Source organism: Salvelinus alpinus, chromosome 13 (assembly GCF_045679555.1).
Source record: "Salvelinus alpinus chromosome 13, SLU_Salpinus.1, whole genome shotgun sequence".
NCBI lineage: Eukaryota > Metazoa > Chordata > Actinopteri > Salmoniformes > Salmonidae > Salvelinus > Salvelinus alpinus.
This window is the reverse complement of record NC_092098.1, coordinates 36297909-36320558: the sequence shown is the minus strand read 5'-3', so window position 1 is coordinate 36320558 and position 22650 is coordinate 36297909. Positions and strand designations below refer to the sequence as shown.

At 44.1% G+C, this 22650-nt stretch overlaps 1 protein-coding gene and 1 pseudogene across 1 annotated transcript in view; both read right to left on the bottom strand.

Moving 5' to 3' along the window:
- The window catches only part of LOC139537600 (leucine-rich repeats and immunoglobulin-like domains protein 2), a 54894-nt gene extending 47094 nt beyond the window's left edge, over nucleotides 1-7800 (bottom strand). Inside the window, exon 1 of the mRNA XM_071339094.1 lies at nucleotides 7663-7800. The gene's annotated coding sequence lies outside the window, so the exon portion shown is untranslated. The remainder of the gene's footprint in view (nucleotides 1-7662) is intronic.
- LOC139536730 (vacuolar protein sorting-associated protein 11 homolog) lies at nucleotides 6817-16697 on the bottom strand (annotated as a pseudogene).
- Nucleotides 16698-22650: the final 5953 nt, after the last annotated feature.

Sequence of the window (22650 nt, the reverse complement as noted above, 5' to 3'; positions counted from 1 at the left end):
ACAATGTGATTTTCTGGATTTTTGTTACAGACCTCTACATGCTTCGTAAGTAGGAAAACCTGCAAAATCGTCAGTGTATCAAATACTTGTTCTCCCCACTTCTATTCCCTCCCACAAGGCAATCAAACAAGCGAAATGTCGATATAGGAACAAAGTGGAGTCGCAATTCAATGGCTCAGACACGAGACATATGTGGCAGGGTCTACAGGAAATCACGGATTACAAAAAGAAAATCAGCCACGTCACGGACACCAACGTCACGCTTCCAGACAAACTAAACACCTTCTTTGCCCGCTTTGAGGATAATACAGTGCCACCGTTGCCGCCTGCTAACAAGGACTGCGGACCCCCCTTCTCCTTCTCCGTGGCCAACGTGAGTAAGACATTTAAACGTGTTAACCCTCGCAAGGCTGCTGGCCCAGATGGCATCCCTAGCCGTGTCCTCAGAGCATGCGTAATCCAACTGGCTGTTGTGCTTACGGACATATTCAATCTGTCCCTATCCCAGTCTGCTGTCCCCACATGCTTCAAGATGGCCACCATTGTTCCTGTTCCCAAGAAGGCAAAGACAACTGAACTAAATGACTACCGCCCCGTAGCACTCACTTCTGTCATCATGAAGTGCTTTGAGGGACTAGTCAGATCATATCACCTACACCTTACCGGCCACCCTAGACCCACTTCAGTTTGCATACTGCCCCAACAGGTCCACAGACGATGCAATCGCCATCACACTGCCCTATCCCATTTGGACAAGAGGAATACCTATGTAAGAATGCTGTTCATTGACTACAGCTCAGCATTCAACACCATAGTACCCTCCAAACTCGTCATCAAGCTGGAGGCCCTGGGTCTCAACCCTGCCCTGTGCAATTGGGTCCTGGACTTTCTGATGGGCCGCCCCCAGGTGGTGAAGGTAGGAAACAATATCTCCACTTCGCTGACCCTTAACACTGGGGCCCCACAAGGGTGCGTGCTCAGCCCCCTCCTGTACTCCCTGTTCACCCACGACTGCGTGGCCATGCATGCCTCCAAGTTTGCAGACGACACAACAGTAGTAGGCTTGATTACCAACAACTACAAGACAGCCTACAAGGAAAAGGTGAGGGCACTCGGAGTGTGGTGTCAGGAAAACAACCTCACTCAACGTCAATAAAACAAAGGAGATGATTGTGGACTTCAGGAAACAGCAGAGGGAGCACCCCCCTATCCACATCGAAGGGACAGCAATGGAGAATGTGAAAAGCTTAAAGTTCCTCGGTGTACACATCACAGACAAACTGAAATGGTCCACCCACACAGACAGTGTGGTGAAGAAGACACAACAGCACCTATTCAACCTCAGAAGGCTGAAGAAATGTGGCTTGTCACCTAAAACCCTCACAAACCTTTACAGATGCACGATCGAGAGCATCCTGTCGAGCTGTATCACAACCTGGTACGGCAACTGCACCACCCACAACGCTCTCCAGAGGGTGATGCGGTCTGCACAACGCATCACCGGGGGCAAACTATCTGCCCTCCATGACACCTACAACACCCAATATCACAGGAAGGCCATAAAGATCATCAAGGACAACCACCAGAGCCACTGCCTGTTCACCCCGCTACCATCCAGAAGGCGAGGTCAGTACAGGTTGTTAGGTTCTTATTTTTCAGAGTAAATAACCCACGGACACTAGAGAAGCTTTAACCAAGTTTAATTCTGCCCAAAGGTTCTGTACAGCTGTATTCAGACAACCCAACATTTGTCCCATCCAGATATTTATATCCCACTTAAGACACTCCTCCTTCTCTCCAATCCTTACATTTTATGGCTCTACAGGAAGCTAATAAAGAAGGTAACAGGATACCAAACATTTATTACTCTCTTAAGAAAATCTGTCCTCACCTCCTGACCTCAACCCCTGTTTCATCTAATACACAGATGTCCATCTGTCTTTCCTGTATCAATACGTCGCTCTCCTCTATCAAACACATTCCAAAGCCTTCTGGCTTTCTACAGAGACCCTTAACTTTCTCCTTTGATTCTATGCTTCTTCTCTATCATTTATTTAATATCTCAATGTTCAAAATGTTGAACCCAACAAGGTGCAAAGCTGGGACCGAGACACTGAAAAATAGCTTCTATCTCAAGGCCATCAGACTGCTAAACAGCAATCACTAACTCAGAGGCTGCTGCCTACATAGAGACCCAAATCACTGGCCACTTTAATAAATGGATAACTAGTCACTTTAAACAATGCCACTTTAATAATGTTAACATATATTACACTACCCATCTCGTATGTATATACTGTACCTTATACCATCTATTGCACCTTGCCTATGACGCTCGGCCATTGCTCATCCATATATTTATATGTACAGTGGGGCAAAAAAGTATTTAGTCAGCCACCAATTGTGCAAGTTCTCCCACTTAAAAAGATAAGAGAGGCCTGTAATTTTCATCATAGGTACACTTCAACTATGACAGACAAAATGAGAATTTTTTTTCCAGAAAATCACATTGTAGGATTTTTAATGAATTTATTTGCAAATTATGGTGGAAAATAAGTATTTGGTCACCTACAAACAAGCAAGATTTCTGGCTCTCACAGACCTGTAACTTCTTCTTTAAGAGGCTCCTCTGTCCTCCACTCGTTACCTGTATTAATGGCACCTGTTTGAACTTGTTATCAGTATAAAAGACACCTGTCCACAACCTCAAACAGTCACACTCCAAACTCCACTATGGCCAAGACCAAAGAGCTGTCAAAGGACACCAGAAACAAAATTGTAGACCTGCACCAGGCTGGGAAGACTGAATCTGCAATAGGTAAGCAGCTTGGTTTGAAGACATCAACTGTGGGAGCAATTATTAGGAAATGGAAGACATACAAAACCACTGATTATCTCCCTCGATCTGGGGCTCCACGCAAGATCTCACCCTGTGGGGTCAAAATTATCACAAGAACGGTGAGCAAAAATCCCAGAACCACACAGGGGGACCTAGTGAATGACCTGCAGAGAGCTGGGACCAAAGTAACAAAGCCTACCATCAGTAACACACTATGCCGCCAGGGACACAAATCCTGCAGTGCCAGACGTGTCCCCCTGCTTAAGCCAGTACATGTCCAGGCCCGTCTGAAGTTTGCTAGAGAGCATTTGGATGATCCAGAAGAAGATTGGGAGAATGTCATATGGTCAGATGAAACCAAAATAGAACTTTTTGGTAAAAACTCAACTCGTCGTGTTTGGAGGACAAAGAATGCTGAGTTGCATCCAAAGAACACCATACCTACTGTGAAGCATGGGGGTGGAAACATCATGCTTTGGGGCTGTTTTTTGCAAAGGGACCAGGACGACTGATCCGTGTAAAGGAAAGGATGAATGGGGCCATGTATCGTGAGATTTTGAGTGAAAACCTCCTTCCATCAGCAAGGGCATTGAAGATGAAACGTGGCTGGGTCTTTCAGCATGACAATGATCCCAAACACACCGCCCGGGCAACGAAGGAGTGGCTTCGTAAGAAGCATTTCAAGGTCCTGGAGTGGCCTAGCCAGTCTCCAGATCTCAACCCCATAGAAAATCTTTGGAGGGAGTTGAAAGTCCGTGTTGCCCAGCAACAGCCCCAAAACATCACTGCTCTAGAGGAGATCTGCAGGGAGGAATGGGCCAAAATACCAGTAACAGTGTGTGAAAACCTTGTGAAGACTTAGAGAAAACGTTTGACCTCTGTCATTGCCAACAAAGGGTATATAACAAAGTATTGAGATAAACCTTTGTTATTGACCAAATACTTATTTTCCACCATAATTTGCAAATAAATTCATAAAAAATCATACAATGTGATTTTCTGGATTTTCTTTTCTCATTTTGTCTGTCATAGTTGAAGTGTACCTATGATGAAAATTACAGGCCTCTCTCATCTTTTTAAGTGGGAGAACTTGCACAATTGGTGGCTGACTAAATACTTTTTTGCCCCACTGTATATATATTCTTATTCACCCCTTTAGATATGAGTGTATTAGGTAGTTGTTGGGGAATTGTTCGATTACTTGTTAGATATTACTGCACTGTCGGAACTACAAGCACAAGCATTTCGCTACACTCAGAATTAACATCTGCTAACCATGTGTATGTGACCAATAAAATTTGATTTGATTTTGATTTGAAGTTCAATCTATTGCGTCTCTGCGTGGAATGTCATTTCTTCTGCGCAGCCGCGCACGCGAACAGCTTAGAGGGAACGTTGGGCCCAATGTGTGCCATGAAAACACAACCCATGCCACCAGCCTGCAATATTGACACGTGGCTTGATGGATGCATGTACTCATGTGGTTTTCTCCATACCCTAGTCCTCCCATCAGCGTTAAATAGCAGGAACCATCAGACCAGGCAATGTTTTTCCAATTCTCAAGTGTCCAGTGTTTTTGTTCCTTAGTCCACTGCAACCCCATTCATGTTAAGGTACGACGAGTTGTGCATTCTTTTATAGGTCTTTGGGCACCAATGCTGTACTGGACTGTCAATTGATTAACTGTAGCCCGTCTGTTGCTCTGCACAATTTGTGTCAGCCTCCTTTGTCCTCTTTCATCAATGACCCGCTTTGACCACTGGCCTGCTGTTGGATGGATGTCCTTTGTGGACCATTCTCGATACACACGGGGAACTGATGAGCGTGAAAAACCCAGCAGCATTGCAATTCTTGGCACACTCAAACCGGTGCGCCTGGCACCTACTACCATACCCCGTTCAAAGGCACTTAAATCCCATTCACCCTCTGAATGGCATACACACAATCCATGTCTCAATTCCTTGTTGCAGCTCGACCTCTACCTGGCAACCGTCCACCCGGCTCCTTCAGGTCGTGAGAAGGCGTCCGCCCTTGTCTCGTGCCTCTCTGGGAAAGCCTTGGAGTGGGTCAACGCCTTGTGTGGAGAAGGAGATGCGGCGCTGGACCATTGAGGATTTCACCTGCCGCTTCCGGGCAGTCTTCGACCACCCACCAGAGGGTAGAGCGGCGGGTGAACGTCTCTTCCATCTGAGGCAGGGGACGAGGAGCACCCAGGAGTTCGCCATGGATTTTCGGACCCTGGCCGCTGGCGTGGGATGGAACGATAGGGCCCTGATCGACCACTATCGCTGCAGTTTGCGCGAGGACGTCCGTCGGGAGTTGGCCTGCAGGGACACCACCCTCACCTTCGACCAGCTGGTGGACCTGTCCATTCGGCTGGATAACCTGCTGGCTACCCGCGGACGTCCAGATCGGGTTCTGTCGGTTGCATCCCCCAGCACCGCCGCTCCGGTGCCCATGGAGTTGGGAGGTGCTGTGCGTAGGGAGACTGGAGGAGGTTCCGGCTCGTGCACCATCTGTGGCCGCAGAGGTCACACTGCCAGTAGGTGCCGAATTGGTTCCTCTGGGGATTGAGGCAGCAGGCAGGGCACTCTGGCGTCATCCCAGGTGAGCCGGCACCATTCTCACCCAGAGCCCTCTGTTGCACACGTTTTTGTATGTTACTTTTCCTGAGTTGTCCCCGCATTCCTAGCATAAGGCGCTCGTCGATTCAGGCACGGCTGGGAATTTTATAGACAGATCGTTCGCCCTTAGTTTAGGGATCCCCATTGTTCCCATGGCTGTGCCCTTCCCCGTTCATGCCTTAGACAGTCGGCCATTAGGGTCAGGGTTGATTAGGGAGGCCACCGCTCCTCTGGGTATGGTGACGCAGGGGGGTCACAAGGAGAGAATCAGTCTCTTCCTCATTGACTCTCCTGCGTTTCCCGTGGTGCTAGGCCTACCCTGGTTAGCTTGTCATGACCCCACTGTTTCTTGGCAACAGAGGGCTCTCACGGGGTGGTCGGGGAGTGCTCGGGGAGGTGTTTAGGGGTTTCCGTTGGTGCTACTACAGTGGAAAATCCAGACCAGGTCTCCACCGTGCACATTCCCCCTGAATATGCCGATTTGGCTCTCGCCTTCTGTAAAAAGAAGGCGACTCAATTACCACCCCATCGACGGGGCGATTGTGCGATAAATCTCTTGGTAGACGCTGCACTTCCCAGGAGTCACGTGTATCCCCTCTCACAGGCGGAGACGGCGGCTATGGCGTACTCCGTTCGTTCTATACTGGATTTGAGGCGTCGGGCGAGGGGCCTTCAGTACCTCGTGGAGTGGGAGGGGTACGGTCCGGAGGAGAGGTGCTGGGTTCCGGTGAAGGACGTGTTGGACCCTTCAATGCTGCGGGAGTTCCACCGTCTCCGTCCGGATTGCCCTGCGCGTCGCCCTCCGGGTCGTCCCCAAGGCAGGCGTCGGTGCGCACTGCCACGACTTCCGCTGAAGTCGGGTCCTCTCCTTGTTCGATCCACTTTTCATTTTCCATTTGTTTAGTCTTGTTTTTCCACACACCTGGTTTCAATTCCCTCATTTGCTTGTTGTGTATTTAACCCTCTGTTCCCCCCATGTCTTTGTGTGGGATTGTTTATTGTAGTGCTTGTGCACGTTCCCCGTGAGCGCACGACGGGTTATTTTTGTGCCCATTTATCTTGTTGTTCTGGATGCCGTTGGTTTTGCTATTAAATCTCTGGTTATTACCCAGTTCTTCTCTCCTGCGACTGACTTCTCTGCCGCCAATTACGCACCCCGCTACACACCAACCACAAACTGCAAATTTGAGGCCATCACCTTGAAGAGAAGTGTATTAAAGGCATTATTGATGTTTGGGGGTAGACAGTATCTGCTGTAAAAACAGTCTCTCTTTGTGTACAGACCAGGGTCTGGCCTGGGGTCATCTCTCCCTGGTACCATATAGAACAGAAACATTAACTCATGCTCTGGAATGTGGTCTCTCTAGGTTTAATCACCCAAAAGACATCGTAAATCTCCTGTCAGTGTTATCTCCCAGAGACCCATCCTCAGTAGAACACACACACAATAGTTATAAGAATACTCCATCTGTTGCATAAAAACAACCATTTGATGCAATAAAGGTATTATAACATAACCTTGCAATTTTCCACCATAGTATATAATCTAGCACTCTGGGACCCTGCAAACCATGTATTCTACAGAAGTCAAATGTAATGGAGTACATTTACACTTACATTTACATTTAAGTCATTTAGCAGACGCTCTTATCCAGAGCGAAGTACACTGCCCATGTTGTGAATGATTGCTGTCCATACAGTGATTTGTACATTGCTAGACATGACCGCCTTGTCAACCTGATAGCCAGCGAGGTGAGACAGGTAGTCTCACCAACAGCAGAAATCCATAAACATTCTTGTGTAAGAGGACGCTGGTTCGATGTTGTTGATGATGTTTTTTCCTATGTGCCAAATACAAAAACATGGAGCAGGCCTTTGCCGACAAGCTTCTGAAATACCAGCCACTCATGGCACGCTTGGACAACCTCAGGTGTAGGTGCAAGCTGGTGCCGCTGATATTTGACAGTCTCGGCCACGTACACAGGCTTGCAGTGCGTGGCCTCCAGATTACGGGCAAAGCAGTTGGCTAGGTACTGTACTGTTTCAGCTGTCGTAGACAGCCTAGCTGTTTGGAGAAGGAGGTGCTTTCTGTACCCTTGAGTGCCATGCATACAGAGACCTTTGAAATGTTTGGATCCTTTTTTATTGTCAATTTGATTTGTGATTTAAATATAGTATTTAAATGTGTGTGTGTTCCACCTGTCTGGTGAAGTGGTCGTGTACGTCTCGCTTCTGGTCACGCAGCATTTCCATGACCTTGCGGTTTTCCGGTGTGCAAGTGGAACACTCTAGCTAGCTCTCGGCATAGCTTTCAAAGCAGTGCTGGTGGACTGCACAGGAAGTGAAAAGAGGGCAGCTCGAGGGGGCTGTTACACATGCTGCATTTGGTCTTCTGGAAAATCTTTGCACTTGTGAGAAAAGAGGTGGTGAGAGAAAGAAAAAAAAAATACATCGAAATCAGTATAGCTTCAATGAATGGTCTTTGGGAGGTTAAATCAAGCTTTCAAAATACAGTACTAAAAACACATTCAGAATGTAGTTAAATTTGCTTCGAAGTTCAGCCATCAAACAAATTTAGAATGTGCTTGTGTATCTTAGTGCGCAGGACTAAAACTGCCTTTAGCCTCCACTCCACATAGATGTCAAAGAACTGGATGGATGGAATATGGAGGAAACTCCAGTTGTGAACATGACCCAGCTCTAGGGGATAGGGTTTGTTTTTGGACTGGACTTTGGCTATGATTTTCCTCTCCCTCACCTGCTTCTGAGCTCCTGGATCTCGGTGCGGAGGTGGGCCGTCTCCTCACGGTACTGGCGGATCTTGCGCTCGTCGTCCTCGATCTGCTGTGTCTCCCTCTGCAGCTTGTTGATGAGGTAGTCCTTGATGACCGACAGCATGGCCGTGAAGTTGTGTGCCAGCGTCTGCACCACTGTGGACTAACACGCGCATAGACAAGCACACAAGCACATACATACACACAAAACTTAGCAACAGTGCCCAATAAAATTCTCAAACTCTGTTATCATGCTCCGATTACTTTTCCTATTAACTTAAAGACCTATAGATTACTTAACCCAGCAACTGGCACGTTTATCATGAATGTACGCATATATTGATTTGAGGTTAGCCACGCAGTCAAAACAGAACAGAAACACTCTAGCTAGTGAGACATTCAATAACAGGAAGGAAGTGGATGCAGAAAATTGCAAAGAACACTTTAGTTTCTTTTAAGTTGGTGAGGTCTGAAAGAATTCAGACAGTGACTACTAGGGAAATCCCTACAGAAAGCCCCAGAGTCTTCATCTACAGAGAAGGAGAAATACTGAGAAAAATGGCCACCAGCTTACCCAATAAAAGAGGCATCGGATTGTTCTGGTCGATGTGCTGCAGGACTTGGCTGATGTAGGCCTTGCAGTTCTCCTCTTTGCGGGCAAAATAGCCCAGCGCCTGCTCCCACAGGCACACTTCCTGGTCACCGTAGCGCTTGCAGGCCTCCACCACTTTGCCATACTCCTCGTTCTGCATGTGGTAGTGCATGATCTGCTGGTACCTAGAGAGAGAATGACATCATCAACAACATCATTCAAATGACATCATTGATAATTATATCAGTACCAATGACGTCCCCATAGTCTGCACTTGTTCACTCTCCATCACAGATTTTAAAGCATTGGATCTGGGTGTTAAATGGTAGACAATCCGGCTACACCAATTCCATGGTTTTAAATCCACGAGGTGATGCACACTTCAGGGAGAAGCAGAAATATTGGAATTTGAAGTGTTTCTGACTGCAAAGGTTCAGAGACAGGAAGACTCACAGCTTGCCCTTCCCATCGAGGTACAGGACCCCTTCTTTGAAGTTGTGCATCTGGCACAGGACTAGGGCCTTGTCAAATACGGTGTTGTCGCTCCTCAGCAAGGACAGTGCTGCCCCCTGCAGGACCTTCTTCCTCTACCAGCAAAAATAGAAAGACAGTCAGACCGGACAAAAATAAAACGTTTGATACTCAAGACAAAACACATAGAAATAGTTTAACATGAATTGGTGACACTACAAGTTGAGGAAATGTGTTTATTCTGAAATCTTAATTCAAAGTCATTTAGGCTGCAGGTACGTCATCTAATATTTCATTTGTAACATTTTGTATATCTATACAAGTTTAGGTTGTTTGCGTGAACACATGGCGGTTTTCAGTACACGTGTGTGTGTGTTTCCATCACCTCAGGGTCTTGTTCATGTGCCCAGTCCTGCAGCCGTAGCTCTAGCAGCGTGTCGTACACCCCCTGAGAGGAGAAGGGCTCCACCTCGATCATGTGCTCCAGGAAGGCCCTTAGCTCCCGCGGGTTATTAGCGAACACAGGGATGAACTCCTCTGAATTGGCCTGGGAGATAAAGGTACAGGGTCGTTCCATGCAATTTCAGCAAGCCATGACACCCACCATCTCAGATTGTTTTAAAATCATTTATGTAGTTAGAAATGGATCAGATTAGCATTCCTGCAACATTATTTTGTTGAAATATAATTAAATGAAAAGAATTCAGCTAATTGATTGCACCCAAATTGGCCATTTTAATTTAGGGGATTCAAATCAAATTTTATTGGTCACATACACATGGTTAGCAGATGTTATTGCGAGTGTAGCGAAATGCTTGTGGTTCATATGATATTCAATAAATATAGTATCTAACATCCGATTTGGACCAAACTTTTTCCTAACAATGAGTAAGGAATCTAAATAAATTGTCATAAGCCACCCACGGACCCCCCCACACCAGCAACGAGTATACAATATCAGTTCTTTATGTCAGACAAGTAGTATAGAGATGCGGCTCAGAGTATTGTGTCTTCATCCTCTGTAATGTATTCTCAGTGAATTTGGTGATGGTATATTTCCCCTGTTCAGAGAAATTAATCATTGAAGTTGTTAAGTTTATGTCCCATCCTGCATCCTGCATCCTGGTATCACCAGGTTCTGACCACTACAATGAGTAGTGTTATTACTATTACCATGAAATATGCATTTTACCATAAGTTGATCATTATAACCATAATAAATAGTCCCACCTTATCAATATAAGCTGTATTACTTGTCTTTGACTAAATTGATAAAGCCATTTTAATTAGGGAAAGGATCTCATATCCAAAGTGCTAATGCTGCTAGACTAATCAGCTGCCCGGGGGATGTAGCTGTTAACCGCTAACGGCTAACCGGCTGACCTTGTTGGCTGCCACCGGGCCTCTGTCCAGGCTGTCTCTGACCGTGGTGTCCCAGCTGGGCTGGTAGTCGGTACACAGGCCCTTGAAGAGCAGCGTGGTGCCCTCGGGGACGTGGTGCATCAGGGTCTTGCCGTAGCGCTTCATGTTGCTCTCTGCCTGCTCGAAGGGAAGTCGTCAAATGTAGCGCAAGGCCTCCTCGTAGTTCTGTATGGAACATAGAGGAGGAAGACAAAGGGGTTTGAATTTCGGTAAAGGGTTGTTCAAATCGGATTGACTTTACCCAAGGGTAGGGGAAGAGGCTCTTTGTCCAATTATAATCATAAATTGTCATTTGAGAATGGGTTTTGTGATCCAACAATTGGAGTAGAGGAGCTACCTAAAATATGTACTGAATGTGGACAGAAGGCAGCACCAAAAGCCTGTGCCGTTGTCTTTCATAATATGTCTGTTGAAAACGCAACTTCTCTGCCCTCTCTCCCTCAGCACGATCGGGAAGCTCGAGCACTCTTACGTGATACGTACGTTTCTGGATGCTCAGCGGATCCACAACCTGACGGCCTACCTGCAGGCTCTGTACCGGAAGTCACTGGCCAATGCCGACCACACCACCCTGCTTCTCAACTGCTACACCAAGCTCAAAAACAGCTTAAGCTTGAAGAGTTCATCAAGGTTAGCATTTAAACAATAAACCAAGGGTTGGTCTCCAACTCCGGTCCAGGGGAGTTCGCTGTGTGTGAAGGTTTTCGTTCCGGGCCTTCAGATAATCATGGTCCAGACTAAAGTCTGGGATTAGTTGAGTAGTTGGAGGTGTGTTAGTGATGGCTTGGAACAAAAGCATACACACCCAGTTGCTCTTAAGGACTAGAATCATTGCCCTGAGAAGGATTTTGGGTTAGAAACTGATGATAGTAATAATAATATATGCCATTTAGCAGACGCTTTTATCCAAAGCGACTTAGTCATGTGTGCATACATTGTTATGTATGAATGGCCCCGAGAATAGACATTGAATCCACAGATATGTACGACATTATGCATGTATGGTCTCCCAGCGCTCTGACATAATTTAATTTCCCCTTCGACCACCTTCAGAGCAGCGAGAGCGAGGTCCAGTTCGACGTAGAGATTGCCATCAAGGTGCTGCGCCATGCAGGCTACCACAGTCACGCAGTCTTCCTGGCCGAGAGGCACCAGCACCACGAGTGGTACTTGAAGATCCAGCTGGAGGACTTGAAGGTAATAGAGATTAGAAAGTAGTAGAGGATGTAGTATTGTTAAGATCAGCCTTCTGGGCTAGATATACAGTGGGGCAAAAACGTATTTAGTCAGCCACCAATTGTGCAAGTTCTCCCACTTAAAAAGATGAGAGAGGCCTGTAATTTTCATCATAGGTACACTTCAACTATGACAGACAAAATGAGGAAAAAAAATCCAGAAAATCACATTGTAGGATTTTTAATTAATTTATTTGCAAATTATGGTGGAAAATAAGTATTTTGCAGGTCTACAATTTTGTTTCTGGTGTCCTTTGACAGCTCTTTGGTCTTGGCCATAGTGGAGTTTGGAGTGTGACTGTTTGAGGTTGTGGACAGGTATCTTTTATACTGATAACAAGTTCAAACAGGTGCCATTAATACAGGTAACGAGTGGAGGACAGAGGAGCCTCTTAAAGAAGAAGTTACAGGTCTGTGAGAGCCAGAAATCTTGCTTGTTTGTAGGTGACCAAATACTTATTTTCCACCATAATTTGCAAATAAATTCATTAAAAATCCTACAATGTGATTTTCTGGATTTTTTTTTCTCATTTTGTCTGTCATAGTTGAAGTGTACCTATGATGAAAATTACAGGCCTCTCTCATCTTTTTAAGTGGGAGAACTTGCACAATTGGTGGCTGACTAAATACGTTTTTGCCCCACTGTATATCTAGCCCAGAAGGCTGATCTTAACAATACTACATCCTCTACTACTTTCTAATCTCTATTACCTTCAAGTCCTCCAGGGTCACCTACAAACAAGCAAGATTTCTGGCTCTCACAGACCTGTAACATAACCAGATTCAACAACTGAGACATAAACTAAACAAGTTCCACAGACATGTGACTAACAGAAATTGAATAATGTGTCCCTGAACAAAGGGGGGGGTCAAAATCAAAAGTAACAGTCAGTAGCCACCAGCTGCATTAAGTACTGCAGTGCATCTCCACCTCATGGACTGCACCAGATTTGCCAGTTCTTGCTGTGAGATGTTACCCCATTCTTCCACCAAGGCACCTGCAAGTTCCCGGACATTTCTGGGGGGAATGGCCCTAGCCTTCACCCTCCGATCCAACAGGTCCCAGACGTGCTCAATGGGATTGAGATCCGGGCTCTTCGCTGGCCATGGCAGAACCCTGACATTCCTGTCTTGTAGGAAATCATGCACAGAACGAGCAGTATGGCTGGTGGCATTGTCATGCTAGAGGGTCATGTCAGGGTGAGCCTGTAGGAAGGGTACCACATGAGGGAGGACGATGTCTTCCCTGTAATGCACAGAGTTGAGATTGCCTGCAATAACAACAAGCTCAGTCCGATGATGCTATGACAAACCACCCCCAGACCATGATGGACCCTCCACCTCCAAATCGATCCCGCTCCAGAGTACAGGCCTAGGTGTAACGCTCATTCCTTTGACGATAAACACGAATCTGCCCATCACCCGTGGTGAGACAAAACCGCGATTCGTCAGTGAAGAGCACTTTTTGCCAGTCCTGTCTGGTCCAGCGACGGAGGGTTTGTGCCCATAGGCAACGTTGTTGCCGGTGATGTCTGGTGAGGACCTGCCTTACAACAGGCCTACAAGCCCTCAGTCCTGCCTCTCTCAGCCTTTTGCGGACAGTCTGAGCACTGATGGAGGGATTGTGCATTCCTGGTGTAACTCGGGCAGTTGTTGTTGCCATCCTGTACCTGTCCCGCAGGTGTGATGTTCGGATGTACCAATCCTGTGCAGGTGTTGTTACACGTGGTCTGCCACTGCAAGGACGATCAGCTGTCCGTCCTGTCTCCCTGTAGAGCTGTCTTAGGCGTCTCACAGTACAGACATTGCAATGTATTGCCCTGGCCACATCTGCAGTCCTCATGCCTCCTTGCAGCATGCCTAAGGCATGTTCATGCAGATGGGCAGGGACCCTGGGCATCTTTCTTTTGGTGTTTTTCAGAGTCAGTAGAAAGACCTCTTTAGTGTCCTATGTTTTCATAACTGTGACCTTAATTGCCTACCGTCTGTAAGCTGTTAGTGTCTTAATGACCATTCCACAGGTGCATGTTCATTAATTGTTTATGGTTCATTGAACAAGCATGGGGAACCGTGTTTAAACCCTTTACAATGAAGATCTGTGAAATTATTTGGATTTTTTGTAATTATCTTTGAAAGAGTTTCTTTTTTTGCTGAGTTTATATACATTCTACATTTCCTTATTGATGTTATACAATCCCAACTGTATGGGATTACTTTTCTGTAAAATCCCAGGTTTAATATGAACTATATCAGCATCTATGACATGAGCTTGAAGCGACTTAAATCCTGCATATAAATCTTATTTATCATTATTAACTATGTATTATGAAGTTGAAGTTAGATACATCAACCCCTGGGTGAGCATTACCGGATGTACTGTTGGATGGCGCCGTCGTGGTCCCCCTTCACGTAGAGGTGGTCACCATACTGCCTGAAGATCTCAGACAGCCCGTCCCTGTCTAAGTGCTGACTCTTAGCAGAGTTTATGGCCATCACAAACAGATTCTTCTTGAATAGCATCTAAAGACAGATTGAAGAGTTAAGTGCCTTACTCAATGGCACAACGGCAGTAAACGATACCTGGGATCTAAAACCTGTTGCCCTCCAGTTTCCAGTTCAATCCGATACAGAGTTTAACATAATACGTTTGAGGGGAAAAGAAGGCATGACGTCAGTCAGTGCACTTTGGCCTCACCTCTAACTTGGTCTGAGTGTCTTTCTCCTGCAGCACAAACATCTTTCCGTCCCGAGTCAGGATGTAGAAGGAGCCCCATTCGGCCAGAACTTCGATGATGTCGTCAAAGGAAGCGCCGTAGGCAATGAACTTGTTGTCCAGGTCGTAGATAGTCAAGGTTTGCTTCTCCGACGGAGACATCTCTCTGCTCCCAAATTCAGACCTGAGTACAGAACTTGCATTCAATACATTGTCAAAGGAGTTAATATAGTTATATCACCTGCAAATATGCATGGGTGGTTTGGTTGAAAATACAACCTTCTGCGTTTGTCCACTTCCATATAAATTGATTTAGAATAAAATGAATTGTTGTGTTTCATTGTTGCAATAAATAAAGACTGACCCTGGCCTTGAACCTTAGGGGACCCGCTCAATAGAAATGGTTGCTGTGCCAGCATCTGAGGGAGGTGTTCTTACTTGTTGGGAGTCTTGGTGTTCATGGTGAGCAGCAGGAGGTATCCCCGGTGCCAGTAGGCCAACAGCTTGTGCCCGTCGAATGCGAAACAGGGCCCCCGTTCGTTGGGCTGGTAAAGGTACACACACTCGTCCCCCGCGACGATGAACTGGGAGTCCTGGTAGGGGTCTGTGAGCGCGGAGCAACGCAGCGCACAGCCGTGAGTGTCCAGCTCCAGTTTAGGGTACTCTTTCACCGTCAAAGTGTAGCACTAGTCATGGGGGGAAGACAACACCAAATGAAACAGAAGTAAGTTAGTGCTTATGCTCCAAGGGAATAGTAGTATATTTCCAATCTATCATTTCAAATCCTAATTAAAAATATGTGGCACCTTTATTGTAATTTACATTAATATCCTGAATTGAAATTGATCTCAAAAGCGATTGTAAGGACTTCACTTAGAGTGGCATTGGAAGACTCTAATTACTTACATGGACTTTTTCCAGAGTGGCAACAAATAGGTGATTGACCTTGCCCTGCTGACGGAAAGCGAGGCCCGTGATTGGACAGGTGCCCTCATGCAGTGTCAGGGTTTTACTGTGCCTGTCCCGAGTGATGTCACCCTTTGTTAACACCACACTGCCATCTGTGAAGCCTGCAAGGACATGGGGATTATAGATTTATGGGGAGCAAAAACAAATGTCAAACCCAAATCTAAACTATAGCCGACTGATAGGTAGCGCTGAAGAAATGCCGCTTACCAATGGTCATAAAGTTGAGGTTCTCGTGTACAGTGAGGCAGGACACCTCTGTTGGCTTGTTCCCAGGAATAGCTGGGAATATTCTGGTACACAGAGGATTCCCGCTGTCTCGCTTGTCCAGATTCCATACCTTCACCTGGGAAACAGCTAGGTTTTTAATAACAGTTCACAAATAACTAACACACTCTTTTTTTGATAGTATGTATTAAATACATCCTACAAATGTTCTTACCGGGTGGGTAATTCCTTGCTCGTCCTGCCCAACCGAGACCAAAATGCTGTGCTGCTTGAGCTGGTACAGGTGGGTCACTCGCAGCTTGTAAGCCTGAAAGGAGGACAACTGTAGTGAGCGTGTCAAAAACCATATCTGACCATCCATATGCAATTTATTCTGGGTCAAGGAAGCATCAATATAGATCAGGAGAGACAAATGTCCATTTGCATGGAGTTAGGGATAGAGGAGACAATTACAAAGGCAATACCCTGTTCGAACACTCTCAAAATGTATATCATTAGCCATAGGACTAAGAAGAGTAATGTACAAGCAATGTAAATACGTACTCTTCTTAGTCTTATGGCTAGCACATAATATATTGTGACATGACTGGACTAGTGTAAGCAAGCCTTCCACGGCATTACTGTACATCAAATAAAATGTTATTTGTCACATGCTTTGTAAACAACAGGTGTAGACCAACAGTGAAATGCTTACTTACAGGCCCTTCCCAACACTGCAGAGGGAAAAAATATATAAATAATTGAAAAATAATAACACAAGGAATAAATACACAATGAGTAACGATAAATTGGCTATATAAGCGGGGGGCTGAGTTAATTGAGGTAGCTATGTACATACAGTTGAAGTCGGAAGTTTACATACACTTAGGTTGGAGTCATTAAAACTCGTTTTTCAACCACTCTACAATTTCTTGTTAACAAACTATAGTTTTGGCAAGTCGGTTAGGACATCTACTTTGTGCATGACACAAGTAATTTTTCCAACAATTGTTTACAGACAGATTATTTCACTTATAAAATTCACTGTATCACAATTCCAGTGGGTCAGAAGTTTACATAGACTAAGTTGACTGTGCCTTTAAACAGATTGGAACATTCCAGAAATGTATATTCATGGCTTTAGAAGCTTCTGATACGCTAATTGACATCATTTGAGTCAATTGGAGGTGTACCTGTGGATGTATTTCAAGGCCTAACTTCAAATTCAGTGCCTCTGACATCATGGAAAAATCTCAGGAAATCAGCCAAGACCTCAGAAAAGAATTGTAGACCTCCACAAGTCTGGTTCATCCTTGGGAGCAATTTCTAAATGCCTGAAGGTACCACGTTCATCTGTACAAACAATAGTACGCAAGTATAAACACCATAGAACCACGCAGTCGTCATACCACTCAGAAAGGAGATGCGTTCTGTCTCCTAGAGATGAACGTACTTTAGTGCGAAAAGTGCAAATCATTCCCAGAACAACAGCAAAGGACCTTGTGAAGATGCTGGAGGAAACAGGTACAAAAGTATCTATATCCACCGTAAAACGAGTCCTATATCAACATAACCTGAAAGGCCGCTCAGCAAGGAAGAAGCCACTGCTCCAAAACCACCATAAAAAAGCCAGACTACGGTTTGCAACTGCACATGGGGACAAAGATCGTACTTTTTGGAGAAATGTCCTCTGGTCTGATGAAACAAAAATAGAACTGTTTGGCCATAATGACCATAGTTATGCTTGGAGGAAAAAGGGGGAGGCTTGCAAGCCGAAGAACCGCGTCCCAACCGTGAAGAACGGGGGTGGAAGCATCATGTTGTGGCGGTGATTTGCTGCAGGAGAGACTGTTGCAATTCACAAAATAGATGGCATCATGAGGTAGGAAAATTATGTGGATATTTTGAAGCAACATCTCAAGACATCAGTCAGGAAGTTAAAGCTTGGTTGCAAAAGGGTCTCCAAATGGACAATGACCCCGAGCATACTTCCAAAGTTGTGGCAAAATGGCTTAAGGACAACAAAGTCAAGGTATTGGAGTGGCCATCACAAAGCCCTGACCTCAATCCTATAGAAAATGTGTGGGCAGAACTTAAAAAATGTGTGCTAGCAAGGAGGCCTACAAACCTGACTCCGTTACACCAGCTCTGTCAGGAGGAATGGGACAAAATTCACCCAACTTATTGTGGGAAGCTTGTGGAAGGCTACCCGAAACGTTTGACCCAAGTTAAACAATTTAAAGGCAATGCTACCAAATACTAATTGAGTGTATGTAAGCTTCTGACCCACTGGGAATGTGATGAAAGAAATAAAAGCTGAAATAAATCATTCTCTCTACTACTATTCTGGCATTTCACATTTTTTTTATAAAATGGTGATCCTAACTGACCTAAGACAGGGAATTTTTACTAGGATTAAATGTTAGGAATTGTGAAAACTGAGTTTAAATGTATTTGGATAAGGTGTATGTAAACTTCCGACTTCAACTGTATACAGTGCCTTCAGAAAGAATTATTCCACATTTTGTTGTTACAGCCTGAATTCAAAATTTACTAAATATATGTTTTTTCCTCACCGATCTACACACAATACCCCATAATGACAAAGTGAAAATTTGTTTTGAGAAATAAGCCAGTAAATAAACATATATACTTTTTGCATATTTTTTTTATCTGACGTTTAGTGCCAAAAGGAGCCCTCATTCAATATTCTCCAATGGGATAATCGGTTTTCCTGTAGTCCCGCCCATTAAGTGCTGTCAATCAATGGTAGATTTCTATTAAACTGGCCCGGGTTGAAGTGTCCTGGCACGTAACTGGGCGAAGTTGGTGAGGGAGGAGCGCTCTGCTCAGATTGAACAGCAATCTGCGCCGCTTGGTTATGTTGTCAACAAGGCAGCATGATCCAGCATTCATAAAATATATGTTAAAATGTTCAAACTAGTTTCCATTGGGAAGGCATATTATCAAAAGCAATCACTTTTCCCATGTGAAAACACGGAATCCTACTCATAGTCCACGTGCTAACCTATGTCACTTTTGTTTTGAGCCGACGAATGCAATCAACTTTAAGCCGGTGCAACACACGCCTAAACGGGTGCCCGGGCAAGATTAATCGAATCCCCTCTATATCATCCAACATACCAGTTACAGCCAATCAGAGTTGTTTAAAGGGGTACAGGGTATGTCTACCCGCCTATCAGCTCTTTTAAGGAAGATGAGATCACTACACTGCCTGATTGATACACCAGTGTGCTTTGCGCTTAACTCAGCGGTGAGTTAACACCATGGAGTTATGGATTTCATCAACTTTATCCGATCATCATCTAGCCTGCAACATCGCTTGTTTCGTAGTCTGCTGAGCATCATGATCTAGCCTACTTTTACATTAGAACGTTCAATGGCTAAGCAAAGGTAATAAACCTCTCAAGAGAGCAGGCCATGTGAGGTTAGGGAGGAGATAGTTGCTTTTCTCTGCAATTGCCGCGACAAGAAAGACAAAACATATCTAGCGAAAAAGCTTGATGTGGAGTTCAGATGTTTCAGATGTTTGTTCTTAAGTAACGTCTTCAATCAATTGAATGGACTTTAAATTTGGGACTACATGGGAGGCAAGGTGCGAATTATGGGGGGAGCCAGGGGGGGCTCAGATCTCCTGAATGAGACTTTAGCTCCCCTAAATGCAAGAACATTCCAACTTGAGGGGGGATTTAAATAATGCTAATTTAGTAATTCTCCTATTTGTCTAAAATGTAGTGGTAAATATGTTTTACAGTGATAAATATGGAAATAAAAGCTTCCTAATGAAACAAACACACCCACATCTAAGCCATGGTTTAAACCCCAGGTGTCAAACTTATTCCACAGAGGGCCGAGTGGCTGCGTGCTTTTGCTATTCCTTTGTACTTGATTGATGAATTAAGGTCACTAATAAGTAAGGAACTCCACACACCTGGTTGTCTAGGGCTTGATTGAAAGGAAAAATCAAAAACTTGCAGACACCAGGCCCTCCATGGAATGAGTTTGACATCCCTTGTTAAACCATTTATTTCTGTGACGGCACTGTCCACTCAGTAGTGCTGAATTTAGGCCTCAGCTAAGCTCCTTTACATATAGATGTTCCTTTGTACTTCCTCATTTTCTCCATTTGTTTGCCATGCGTCCTTAATAACTTCTCTGCGCACGGATCCCTTTTACGGGATCATTTTCCTAAACAACCGCTGAATTGCAGGGCGCAAAATATTACTAAAAATATTTATAATCATGCAATCACAAGTGAAATATACCAAAACACAGCTTAGCTTGTTGTTAATCCACCTATCGTGTCAGATTTTGAAAATATGCTTTACAGAGAAAGAAATCCAAGCTTTTGTGAGTGTATCAATCAATGCTAGAACAGCTAGCCCCAAATTAGCATGGTCACGAAAGTCAGAAAAGCAATAAAATTAATCGGTTACCTTTGATAATCTTCAGATGTTTGCACTCACGAGACTCCCAGTTACACAATAAATGTTATTTTTGTTCGATAAATATTACTTTTATAACAAAAAAAGGCCATTTGGGTTGCGCGTTATGTTCAGAAAACTACAGCCTCGTTCCGGTGCTGAAAGGCAGAAGAAAATTCCCAGACGTATCAGATTCAAAATTATTACAAAAAATATTTATAATCATGCAATCACAAGTGAAATATACCAAAACACAGTTTAACTTGTTGTTAATCCACCTATCGTGTCAGATTTTGAAAATATGCTTTGCAACGAACGCAATCTAAGCTTTTGTGAGTGTATCAATCAATGCTAGAACAGTTAGCCTTATATTAGCTTGGTCACAAAAGTCAGAAAAGCAATAAAATTAATCGCTTACCTTTGATAATCTTCGGATGTTTGCACTCACGAGACTCCCAGTTACACAACAAATGTTATTTTTGTACGATAAATATTACTTTTATAACAAAAAAACGCCATTTGGGTTGCGCGTTATGTTCAGAAAACCAAAGCCTCGTTCCGTTCGACGAACATTCCAAAAAGTATCCGTAATGGTCGTAGAAACATTTCAATTTTTTTTATATAATCAATCCTCAGGTTGTTTTTAACAAACATAATCGATAATATTTCCTATTCAATAAGAGAGAAAAAGAAAATGGAGAGCTCCCCTCTCGCGCGCAGGAACTATTCAGAGGACACCTGACTACTTTTGAAAAATCTCGCACATTTTTCCAAATAAAAGCCTGAAACTATGTCTAAAGCCTGGTCACAGCCCGAGGAAGCCATTGGAAAAGGAATCTGGTTGATACCCCTTTAAATGGAAGAAAGACAGGCCAGGAAACACAGATTTTTAAAAACAATTATCACTTCCGGGTTAGAATTTCTCAGGTTTTCGCCTGCAGAATCAGTTTTGTTATACTCACAGACAATATTTTGACAGTTTTGGAAACTTTGGAGTGTTTTCTATCCTAATCTGTAAATTATATGCATATTCTACGATCTGGACCTGAGAAATAGTCCGTTTACCTTGGTAACGTTATAAAAAAAATCTGACCCCTAGCGTTAAGAGGTTTTAATAAAAGTAGCATATGCCTTTATTCCAATGCATTACACTTATCATTTGGGTATTTGATTAGGATCCCATTAGCTGTTGCAAAAGCAGCAGCTACTCTTCATGGGGTCCACACAAAACATGAAATAATATAGAATATTAATAGACAAGAACAACTCAAGGACAGACATTTTGCTTTTGTCAGTCAGCTGTTTAGGGCGCTCATTGCTTTGTTTTTCAGTTGCACGCGGGTACTGGTGTTCTCTGTGCCCAGAAGTAGTCAACCATTTATTTTGCTTTATTATTAAATGACAGTAGGCCTATAAGGTGACTATTTCAGTTAGAAGAGCTTAACATTCGGTTAGAAGCTTTCGAGTTTGTAATGGCATAGGCCTACATTATTTTGGATTTGTGTGCCCAAGAGAACTGTTTTCACAGTGAAACATCATGAACTATTACATAGGCATAGTTACACTTACAGTGCATCTTACAGAGATCCCGACGATCCAGGATTCGTACAGGGTTTAAGTTCAATGTTCTAATTCAATTGTTAGATGCTTAACAATGATAAATAGCCTAACACTGTCATAAATATAATTCATGTAAGGAAAGAAAGGTAGTGTTTTAAGTCACAGGATCTGTGAAGACTCCAAGCATGAATTATGGACAACTGATGAACTAGGGTGTAAAACATGTTTTGATTCAACTCATGTATTACATTGAATGTAGGCTACATGTTCTGCGTGTGTTCATGTGGGTAAAATTGCCTCGGCTGAGAGGGTTGACTACCGGCAGTGGTGCAGGCCTAGTGGAAGGTAATGCCTTTTACCCATCTTTTTCAGATTTTTTTTCCAGAGTTTACCTATTTTTTACCACTACATGACTGGCTACCGCTAGGCCTATTTGAAGTTCATGGTAATACACAGTGGCCTAGTCTAGTAAATTTACCGTGAGTGTTAGGGTGACCATCCCATTTTCCCAGGACACTTTCAGCCCCATTTCAGTGTCCCGACTTTTCAGGCTGAATGTCATTAGGCACACGGTTTGGTGTTTTGTAACAGATGTCCATTTCCATTCATCAAATGGCACGAGTATACATGCAGTTTGGATGCTGGGCTTATTTTGGAGTGGAAGAACATTAAAAAGCACAGACTACTTTTTGAAGTAATTTGTTTGACAACCAGATTAAAATATTATGTCTGGTTGTCTTCATGCCACATTAAAAGGTAATTCTTTTTTACAGTTTAAATGACATCTTTATTATTAGTCTCA